At 42.1% G+C, this 11927-nt stretch overlaps 1 protein-coding gene across 5 annotated transcripts in view; it reads right to left on the reverse strand.

The window, feature by feature from the left end:
* The window catches only part of LOC110534530 (mothers against decapentaplegic homolog 1), a 25601-nt gene extending 16534 nt beyond the window's left edge, over nt 1–9067 (reverse strand). For 3 of the 5 annotated variants that reach the window (XM_021619420.2, XM_021619419.2, XM_021619416.2), the window contains exon 1: nt 8921–9067. The gene's annotated coding sequence lies outside the window, so the exon portion shown is untranslated. Of the gene's footprint in view, nt 1–7270; nt 7927–8920 lie in introns of those variants that run through there. The other 2 variants (XM_021619417.2, XM_036933651.1) reach the window with 2 other exon arrangements.
* Nucleotides 9068–11927: the final 2860 nt, after the last annotated feature.

Raw genomic sequence — 11927 nt, forward strand, 5'->3', positions numbered from 1 at the left:
AACTCAGATTTTCACATTTCCTGACATTTAATCCTAGTAAAAAAAATCCCTGTTTTAGGTCAGTTAGGATCACCAATTTATTTTAAGAATGTGACATGTCAGAATAGAACTCGTTTTACTGTGGATATAGATAATTTTGTACCTGTTTCCTCCAGCATCTTCACAAGGTCCTTTGCTGTTGTTCTGGGATTGATTTGCACTTTTCGCACCAAAGTACGTTCATCTCTAGGAGACAGAACGCGTCAACTTCCTGAGCGGTATGACGGCTGCGTGGTCCCATGGTGTTTAAACTTGTGTACTATTGTTTGTACAGATGAACATGGTACCTTCATCAGACATTTGGAAATTGCTCCCGAGTATGAACCAGACTTGTGGAGGTCTACAATTTTTTTTCTGAGGTCTTGGATTTATTTTCATTTTCCCATGATGTCAAGCAAAGAGGCACTGGGTTTGAAGGTAAGCCTTGAAATACATCCACAGGTACACTTCCAATTGACTCAAATTATGTCAATTAGCAGAAGCTTCTAAAACCATGACATAATTTTCTGTAATTTTCCAAGCTGTTTAAAGGCACAGTCAACTTAGTGTGTGTAAACTTCTGACCACTGGAAATGTGATACAGTGAATTATAAGTGAAATAATCTGTCTGTAAACAATTGTTGGAAAATTGACTTGTGTCATGCACAAAGTAGATGTCCTAACCGACTTGCCAAAACTATAGTTTGTTAAAACCTGTTGTGACTAGGGGGCAGTATTTTCATTTTTGGAAAAATAACGTACCCAAAGTAAATGGGATATTTTGTTAGGACAAGATGCTAGAATATGCATATAATTGACAGCTTAGGATAGAAAATACTCTAAAGTTTCCAAAACTGTAAAAATATTGTCTGTGAGTATAACAGAACTGATATTGCAGGCGAAAGCCTGAGAAAAATCCAATCCGGAAGTGCCTCGTGTTTTGAAAGCTCTGCGTTCCAATGCGTCCCTATTGAGCAGTGAATGGGCTATCAACCAGATTACTTTTTCTACGTATTCCCCAAGGTGTCTACAGCATTGTGACGTAGTTTTACGCATTTATGTTGAAGAATACCCGTAAGCGGCTACATTGTGTAAGTGGTCACCTGATGGCTCTCAGAGTGACTCTCGCGTAAAATACAGAGGTAGCCATTTTTCCAATCGGTCCTACTGAAAAACCAATTGTCCCGGTGGATATATTATCGAATAGATATTTGAAAAACACCTTGAAGATTGATTATAAACAACATTTGCCATTTCTGTCGATTATTATGGAACTAATTTGGAATATTTTTCGGCGTTTCCGTGACCGTAATTTCCGGTCGATTTCTCAGCCAAACGTGAAGAACAAACGAAGCTATTTCGCCTACAAAAATAATATTTTTGGAAAAAATGAACATTGGCTATCTAACTGGGAGTCTCGTGAGTGAAAACATCCGAAGCTCATCAAAGGTAAACGTTTTAATTTGATTGCTTTTCTGACTTCCGTGACCAAGTTACCTGCTGCTAGCTGGACAAAATGCTATGCTAGGCTATCGATAAACTTACACAAATGCTTGTCTAGCTTTGGCTGTAAAGCATATTTTGAAAATCTGAGATGACAGGATGATTAACAAAAGGCTACGCTGTGTCTCAGTATATTTCACTTGTGATTTTCATGAATATAAATATTTTCTAGTAATATTTATGTCTTTCTCTCTGTCTCTGTCATCACCACCACCTGCATAGCAGCAATGTCACTTCCAGTTTAGGCCTGCAGGTCTCTCCACAGGTGGAGAGGGAGAACATTCAGAGGACTGAAGAAGAGAGGACAGATGTCTCTCTCTCTCTTGACTTTTCCATGGGTGGACAGGGGGATGGGAAGGGTTATGATTGGAAAGGGATGGTAAAAACGTTGTCTCAGTGTTGTTATGTGATCTTTACCTGACCTTTACATGTATTCTGTATACCAGTGGAGACTGCTGAGTGGAGGACAGCTCATAATAATAGCTGGAACGGCGCAGGTGGAATGGAATCAAACACATAGTACCATTCCACAAATTCCACTCACTCCATTACCACGAGCCCGTTGTCCTCAATTAAGGTGCCACCAGCTTCTGTGCGGTATACATATACAGTACCAGTCAAAAGTTTGGACACACCTACTCATTCAAGGGTTTTTCTTTTCTACATTGTAGAATAACAGTGATGACATCAAAACTATGAAATAACACATAGAATCATGTAGTAACCAAAAAAGTGTTATATTTTAGATTCTTCAAAGTAGCCACGCTTTGCCTCGATGACAGCTTTGCACACTCTTGGCATTCTCTCAACCAGCTTCACCTGGAATGCTTTTCCAACAGTCTTGAAGGAGTTCCCACATATGCTTAGCACTTGTTGGCTACTTTTCCTTCACTCTCCAACACATCTAAAGGACAGATTTCTACCTGTCTAATGTCCATTGCCCGTGTTTCTTGGCCCAAGCAGGTCTCTTCTCTCTGAACTTATCCTCTGCAGCAGCGGTAACTCTGGGTCTTCCTTTCCTGTGGTGGTCCTCAAGAAAGCCCGTTTCATCACAGCGCTGGATGTTTTTTGCGACTGCACTTGAAGAAAATTTCAAACTTTCTAGAAATGTTCCAGATTGACTGACCTTCATGTCTTAAAAGTAATGATGGATTGTCATTTCTCTTTGCTTATTTGAGCTTTGCTTATTTGAGCTGTTCTTGCCATTATATGGACTTCGTCTTTTACCAAATAGGGCTATCTTCTGTATACCACCCCTACTTTGTCACAAGTGACTACCTCGTGAAGCTGGTTGAGAGATTGCCCAGAGTGTGAACAGCTGTCATCAAGGCCAAGTGTGGCTACTTTGAATAATCTGTTTTGTTTAACACTTTTTTGGTTACTACATGATTCCATATGTGTTATTTCATAGTGTTGATGTCTTCACACTTGTTCTACATGTAGAAAATAGTAAAGAATAAAGAAAAACCCTTGAATGAGTAGGTGTGTCCAAACTTTTGACTGGTACTGTACGTTACAGTACCAGAAAATATGTATTTTTAAGTTGTAGATTTATTGTGTATTTATGACTTTGTAAATGGTAAATTATTGAATTTGAAATAAACCATTCTCTCTCTAACAGGTTTTCCCGCCATTCTGGGATGAGATTCCCTTTCCATGAACGGAAAAGGAGATCAAACTAAAAAGCAATGATACACAACTCAATACCAAAGACAGCTCTTGTCTGTCAATCTCAAACACAACCCTGCTTTGATGGGCCAGTCAGACAGTCAAACAGACAGTCAGTCAAACAGTTGGTCAGAGAGTCAGTCAGTCAGATAGTCAGACAATCGGTCAGATTGTCAGAGTCAGTCAGACAGTCAGATAGTCGGTCAGATAGTCTGACAGTCGGTCAGATAGTCAGTCAGACAGTCAGTCAGTAAGTCAGTGAGATAGTCAGTCAGTCAGTCAGTCACTTACTCAGACAGTCAGTCACTCACTCAGACAGTCACTCAGACAGTCAGTCAGTAAGTCGGTCAGATAGTCAGACAGTCACTCAGTCAGACAGTCAGTCAGTAAGTCAGGCAGATAGTCAGACAGTCAGTCAGTCAGTCAGTCACTCAGACAGTCAGTCACTCAGACAATCAGTCACTCAGACAGTCAGTCAGTTAGTCGACAGCCCATCTCACCACACGCTCCAGACCAGCTGCAAAAAAAACAACTCGTAATCCAATTCAGATGGAGGATTCCAGGAAAGTAGAGAGTGATAGACTGTAACAGGAACATCTGGACAGATAGGGCTCTCTACACAATCACCTACTGTCAACAACATCATACACTTGGATTAGATCTTCTGGATTTCTCCAGTCCAGACCTTACTTGGGTATTTCCAAACATGAGGATCTGAAGGGAATAGGTGTGACTTTCACTCACAATTAAAAACGGTATGTTTTATTTAGCTATTTCAGTCAAAAAAAGACAGGACGTTTCTTCTGTCAATTGCCATCATTAGAATCTACTAATCTCCAACCTGAGGAGGATCTATAATGTATGACCGATATATGATCAGAGTTTGATCAGCATTACTGTCACGCTCGTCCTCTTCTTCTGACAAGGACTAGCAAGGATCAGACCAAAGCGCAGCGTTGTACAGCGTCATGACGATATTTATTCAACTCAGAACACTAGAACAAAAATAACAACGAGAATGATACGAAACGAAACAGTCCTGTCTGGTGACATACACAAAGACAGAAAATAATCACCCACGAAACACAATAGAAAACAGGCTCCCTAAATATGGTTCTCAATCAGGGACAACGATTGACAGCTGCCTCTGATTGAGAACCATACCAGGCCAAACACAGAAATAGCAAATCATAGAAAAACTAATATAGACAACCCACCCAACTCACGCCCTGACCATACTAAAACAAAGACATAACAAAAGAACTAAGGTCAGAACGTGACAATTACTGTATGAAAAAGGAAAAATGGATTGTATTCACGCTTGAAACAGACAATGCTCATATGGGGTTGTCTGTGGACCAGTCAAAATAGAATGGGGCCGGTGTTGTGCCCTACTCTGGACTGTATAGAATGGGGCCGGTGTTGTTGTGCCCTACTCTGGACTGTATAGAATGGTGCCGGTGTTGTTGTGCCCTACTCTGGACTGTATAGAATGGGGCCGGTGTTGTGCCCTACTCTGGACTGTATAGAATGGGGCCGGTGTTGTGCCCTACTCTGGACTGTATCGAATGGGGCCGGTGTTGTTGTGCCCTACTCTGGACTGTATAGAATGGGGCCGGTGTTGTTGTGCCCTACTCTGGACTGTATAGAATGGGGCCGGTGTTGTTGTGCCCTACTCTGGACTGTATAGAATAGGGCCGGTGTTGTTGTGCCCTACTCTGGACTGTATAGAATGGGGCCGGTGTTGTGCCCTACTCTGGAATGTATAGAATGGGGCCGGTGTTGTGCTCTACTCTGGACTGTATAGAATGGGGCCGGTGTTGTTGTGCCCTACTCTGGACTGTATAGAATGGGGCCGGTGTTGTTGTGCCCTACTCTGGACTGAATAGAATGGGGCCGTGTTGTTGTGCCCTACTCTGGACTGTATAGAATGGGGCCGGTGTTGTTGTGCCCTACTCTGGACTGTATAGAATGGGGCCGTGGTGTTGTGCCCTACTCTGGACTGTATAGAATGGGGCCGGTGTTGTGCCCTACTCTGGACTGTATAGAATGGGGCCGGTGTTGTTGTGTTCTACTCTGGACTGTATAGAATGGGGCCGGTGTTGTTGTGCCCTACTCTGGACTGTATAGAATGGGGCCGGTGTTGTGCCCTACTCTGGACTGTATAGAATGGGTCTGGGCTACTATGATAAACTTACATTAGCTTTATACAGAATGTTCTGAGAACAGGAGTGGTAAAAATGTAAATGAGAAACCAAAGGTAATGTGATTGGTAAGGTTTCAGTATCACCTTATTAGTCATCAGACACAATAACTACCAAGCTAGATCACACACTATCTGATAAATGGTTACTACAAGTCATTATTTGATCACTGGTCGTTGGTTACTACAGGCAACCCCGTAGATCTGTGATAATCTGATATCCGATCCCCCTCCTAAAAGGTAAGCCTGACCTGCACTTTTCTTTCTTTCCTAAATCACATTAACCTCCCAAACATCTTCCAGCCCAGCAGTCCCCTTCTCTAACCTCTCTTACCCAACACATACTTAGTGTGTGTCCCAAATGGCACCCTATTCCCTACAGAGTGCACATAGTGCTATGGGCCCTATAGGTTGTGTAATATATAGAGAATAGGATGCCATTTGGGATGCAGAGTTACGCCTCTCCCTTACACAAGTAGGGCCCAATTAAGCATCACACAAATATCTGTAGCGGACAGGTCCCACTCTTATCCGCCCTCTGCCCATTTAAGCTGAAACACGCCACCGTTTACACAAGATAAAAGTGCCCAGGCAGAGCTATCTATCTATCTCCCTTCCTTGCCTGCAATTCATTCAGCCTGTATTGGGTTAGTGCGCTAACTGGCGCTAACGCTAACCCATTGGTGAGTAGTTAGCATAGCCAGGAGTTAATGGGAGTCAGAGGGATCTAATAGGTTAGCCCATGATCACATGTCATTGACAAGGCCTGTTAGCCTGACCTGTGCCATTTCAAGCCTGCTCTAGCTGCTAGCCACCAATCCCTACCAACCCCATTGATCATTTTGCGCTAGCTGCTTCAGTCAGTGCTGTTAATCAATTTAGGGGCCGGGGCTGTAGGATGAGGAGCCAGTAATGATGCTCTCTGCTCTCTCCCCAGAGACGGGGCATTATAAAGAAGTTACATTATTTATCAGCAGGGCCTGGACGGGGCCTCCATTAGCCCCCACTCAATTGAGTCGCTGGCTATGAAGGGAGGAGTGGATGGAGAGAGGAATAAAGAGATGCAGAGAGATAACGAATAGAGGAGAGAGGGATGAAGAGAGGTAAAGAGGAGAGGAGAGGGGGATAAAGAGATGGAGAGAGATAACGAATAGAGGAGAGAGGGATGGAAGAGGAGGGTGTGTGTGCATGCGTGCGTTCGTGTGTACGTTTGTGTGTACGTGCATGTGCAAGTGTGTCTGAGAGAGAGAAAAAGAGTGAACAGAGAGGCCGAGGGAGGAAAGAGGGAGAGAGAGAGGGTAAGAGAGAGGGGGAAAGAGTGAGGAGAAAGAGAGAGGAACGAGGGAGGAGAGAGAAGGGGGATGCAAATTCTCGTTAATACACACACTGTCTAGCCTCTCGGCGTAAACCTTCCACTTCACACAAGAGTGTTCCCTCTAACTGTCAGCTCAGCAGCCCAACACAAATAGTGACTGTATGGCCTCGTTGTGCTGTCTCCCTCTCACTCTGTGTGGCCTGACCCATCGCCATGGACGAGGTGTGTCTATTCCATGTATTATGTGTTCATTAATACACAGATAACAATCATCAAGTACCAAAACTGCACATCAAAATTCTAAATGTGTTTCGGCACGCAAGCCCTCACGAACTAGGCCTACCCACGACACCACAACACCCAAACAACCATACCTCCCCAGCCTCTACAGTAGACAGAAATAACCAGACAGACAGACAGACAGACAGACAGGAAGACGGAGAGGTTTTGCCCTTGGTGACTACACACAGCATTGACCCAGGAGGTCTACACAAATCTAGGGTCAGTTATCACACACGCACACACATCCACCACACCTCACGTTAGCCACAAACATAACTCACCCACTGTAACCAACACATGGGCTTTCAATCAGCTATCCCAACCATCCCAGGCATTTGGGGTAAGCGTTGTGTTTGTGGTGGTTGGGATGGTCGGGAGGACACCTCAGGCCAACACATCATGAGGGGTCTGGGATGGGTCGGACATATAGAGAAGGGCTATTCTGAGGATGCCTCTGTCTGAACGGAGAATGATGTTATGGCTGGAGACTGGAATGTGGTTAGCTTGTTTATTCCTATAAGGGGGAAATGTCTCTCCAAGTCCACCATGTGCTGTACCAGACTGAATACAGGAGATGTCCACCTATAGATGAACAGAAGAGGAACTGAGAAATGTGCCATTTCCTCTGTATAAGATCTAGGTTAAATGTCTTAAGCTAAGAAAAATACCCCATTCTCTGAGATAATGTTGCATTTGAATGATCAATATCACTATCAACACTGGGATTTAGAGATACAGTACACATGTCCCTTTCACTCCTTCTATTATCCTGTCTTTAGCGAACCCAACAGCTATCTGTTATCAGACCATTGCAGAAATATCACATCTCTATAACTATGTAACACAGGCATTGCATCACAATCGTTATATCTATTTAAAAGTTTGAATAAAGCCAAACTGTCAGTCTACAGTGTGCCCCACAACAACAAAAAAACAGAAACAAATAGTTCATTTATAATAAAACACAAACCTGAATTTGACAAGAATGCTGCAGGATTCAACAATTGTACTAAATCATGGACAAGGACAAATTCCAGTCCTTTGAGTAATCTGATATGTCATCTTCAATGATGTCAGGAGATCTGGCCCTGCTGCTCAGGGTCTCACAGTCACACAGGCTCGCTCTGCATCCATGAGACATGGAACACACACACACACACACATACATATGTGCACACAATGCACGCACCCTAACACACGCATGTGCACGCGCGCGCAAACACACACGATGGAAAAGATTGATAGCCTATGTTGATTATTTAAAGCAAGTAATTTAGCAATGAGACACAGCTTCCCTCCAAATGGACCCTGACGTTGAGATGAAGATCACTGTTAATATCCAATTAAATATCGCAAATCTTGGTTTTGCATCTTGGTTTTGCTGCTACATCCATGATGCATGAATTTAGATCAAATAATCTGCATGACATTTACAGATGGAAAGTTAACATGTGTGTCACAAATGTGATGTTGATACTATTTCTGAGTACAAGAGGCCTACATCAGTAGCATATTAGATTTAATCACAACAAATACAGATGGACAGACTGATATCAAACATCATACCAACACAATGCATCACAAAGGTTAACCATCAAAGCAGACTGACACATTGAAATACACACATTGTGCACACACACTATTAATATTGTTCACAAGTACGTGTTCCAACTGTAGAATACACGACAATACAATGTTACAAATATGAAATTAATCCCACATTCTACTAACGTTAATTGCCAATCAATCTCTGTTGCCAAATATGATAGACAGAAAAGTTTGAAGCTTCAAAATACATTTTCACTGTCTCTATCCCTTTTAAAAAGTTGCAAATACTATTTTCTTATAAGCAATAGATCTAGTCAACCGAACATACTCATTCCCCCAAGATTGTTGATGTTTTGACGGGTGAAAAATAAAGTTTACAGTACCTTATAAACATCTATCAAGCTCGCTCTCAACGCTCCCATACTATACAGCTGCCTGTCTCTGGTCTCCTCGCGCTGGCGTCAGGGAGTCGCTGGGCCGTCGCACCCTCCGCGGAGCGCCAGTATCATGCCGCGGGATACAGTTTGGGGCGGTCCGTGAATAACAAGACCTACTTTTACACATCTAACATTTTCATGCACTGTGGAATGGATTATGTAACTAAAACACTGTATTCTTTCGTGGAGTTTTTTTAAAAAGAGGGCTAGCTCTTTTGCTATTTTGGCAGTGGAGACTCTAGCCAAGTTGATTGCCTGTAGAGGACTATACACTCGTCTGACTCCTGTTTCTTGTTAAAATATACAGTTATGTGCTGCATCTTTTATGTGCAAATTGCATGAATGAGAAAAGAAGTAAATTTAGCATATTTATTTTACAAAGCTGTGAACATTTTTGAGGGTTTGATTCATTGTGATTAGATAGCAGAACATTTTTGCAGATGGATTGGCACAGCTGTTTTTGATGAACAGTTGCATTTATTCAAAAGATACATTAATTGCCATTGATGTATTGCTGATTCAACAAAATGGCCACACACATTCACACACTGTCAATAAAGATTGTGATAATTTCTTGTCGAAGGAATGCATAGAATAAATTATAAATTAATGCATATAATCGACATAAAAACGTAGGTTATTCTGGTGTAATACTATATAATATAGTAGTTTAGGCTATTTAGCAGACGCTTTTATTCAAAGTTACTTACAGTCAAGCATGTATACATATACATTCTTATATTATACTGAACAAAAATATGAACACAACATGCAACAATTTCAAAGATTTTACAGAGTTACAGTTCATATAAGGATATCAGTCAATTGAAATAAATAAATTAGGTCCTAATCAATGGATTTTACATGACTGGGCAGGGCGCAGCCATGGATGGGCCTGGAAGGGCCACTTGGGAGCCATGCCCAGGAAATCAGAATTAGTTTTTCCCCACAAAGGGGCTTTATTATAGACAGAAATATATATGGTCTCAGACGATCCCTCGGGTGATGAAGCCGGATGTGGAGGTCCTGGGCTGGCGTGGTTACAATGTGGTCTGCGGTTGTGAGGCCGGTTGGACGTACTGCCAAATTCTCTAAAACGACGTTGGAGGTGACTTGTGGTAGAGAAATTAACATTTAATTTTCTGCCAACAGCTCTGGTGGACATTCCTGCAGTCAGCATGCCAATTTCACGCTACCTCAAAACTTGAGACATCTGTAGCATTGTGTTGTGTGACAAAACTGCACATTTTAGAGTGGCCTTTTATTCCCCAGCACAAGGTGCACCTGTGTAATGATCATGCTGTTTAATCAACTTATTCATATGCCAGGTGGACGAATTATCTTGGCAAATGAGAAACGCTCACGAACAGGGATGTAATCAAATGTGTGCACAACATTTAAGAGAAATACGTTTGTTCTGCATATGGAACATTTCTGGGATCTTTTATTTCAGCTCATGAAACATCGGATCAGCACTTTACATGGTGCGTTTATATTTTTGTTCAGTATATATTCAGTTACCAGAATATGCCACTTTACTATAGACCTAATATAAGCAAGTTAAAAATACACCTTCTGGATCAGTAATCTCTTGCAAATATGAGAGAGAGCCCGATAACACTGGTGTGGTTATCTGATGGAACTGATCTGAACTTTTGAACTGATCTGTGCTAAGCTTGTTCTTAGTTCCCCTTCTTTGATTGTGGCGCGATAAGCACTATTTATGTACTCGGGAGAACTAAAGTGTCTAAGGCAAGTGTCAACACAAAGAGCATGTTCTGTCATGTCCTCATATAGGCTACCATCTCAAATGAACACCTTGCTCTAGGGGCTAGGCCTAAAGACAGTGTTTTAAAGTAAAGTGGAGAATGACAGCTGTGTTACAACTTAACAACAATGGGCCTGTGTTAAATGTGGGGAAAGACGGCTTAGTTTGTATCAACCCTCATTTTGATTGTTGCACTGTCAGAGAGAACGAAGCTGCAACGATTCATCAAACCATCTCATTAATACTGCATGCTAATGCATGAAAATAGACGTTAGGGTATCAGGCAGGCAGCAGGCAGGCTGGACGACAGGAACATTAAGTTTAATTTCCTCTCTCAGATTTGTGTGAGAGAGATGATACTAGACTGCAGACATAAACCCATTTTATATGTATTGACTGAATTGATAAATAGGCTCAATACATAGGCTAATAATAATTACTGATAGTTTACAATTGTGGGATAGTGCACCATAGCCTAGCCAACATCTGGAAGCCTGTAAGAAAATGAAGCAAAGAATATAATACACTAGAATATGACATGATAGACTACAATATAATATAACATACTGGAATAGAACAGAATAGAATAGGTTTATGCCATGATGACAGTGGACCTGTCATTATCATAAAATTACCATTGACATAATTGATGAGAAATAGGCTAAATAGATCTTCCTTTTGAGATGAATGATGTTAAATTTCGAAGATTTTTTACCGGTCAAGAATTTTCACCGGTCAAGTTTGACATGGCTATTTGGCAAATTGGAGGGAATCGCCGCCGGCAGCAAACAGAGACAAGCCGGTGGAACTAGATTCTCCTCAGGACTACTAGCGGCGGAGGAAAACCGCTGAAAGTGGAAGTTACTAGCGCAGGTTACGTCACGGGGCTGGCGACAGAATGTCTGAGTGAGGCGAGAGCAAGCTGCACGTGAACGTGAAGTGAAATCTGGGAAAACAGTGCGATGCGCGAGCGTGTTGGGAGCAGTTGAGGAGAAAAGACAAGGACTCTCGGAGGAGCCCTGAATTAGAATAAAATTGTCAGCAAATTAGATTACTTTGCTGTTTTAGAGCAGCAACAGTGTCTGTTTGCTCTCTCTTGTTCTGTACTTTTACAGACTGCAACTCACTGTCCAAATACTGTAAATTAATTTGTTTGCAAAGCTGGCAGCCACCCTTAGGCAAATA

The sequence above is a fragment of the Oncorhynchus mykiss genome, chromosome 10, assembly GCF_013265735.2.
Source record: "Oncorhynchus mykiss isolate Arlee chromosome 10, USDA_OmykA_1.1, whole genome shotgun sequence".
In the NCBI taxonomy this organism is placed as follows: Eukaryota; Metazoa; Chordata; class Actinopteri; order Salmoniformes; family Salmonidae; genus Oncorhynchus; species Oncorhynchus mykiss.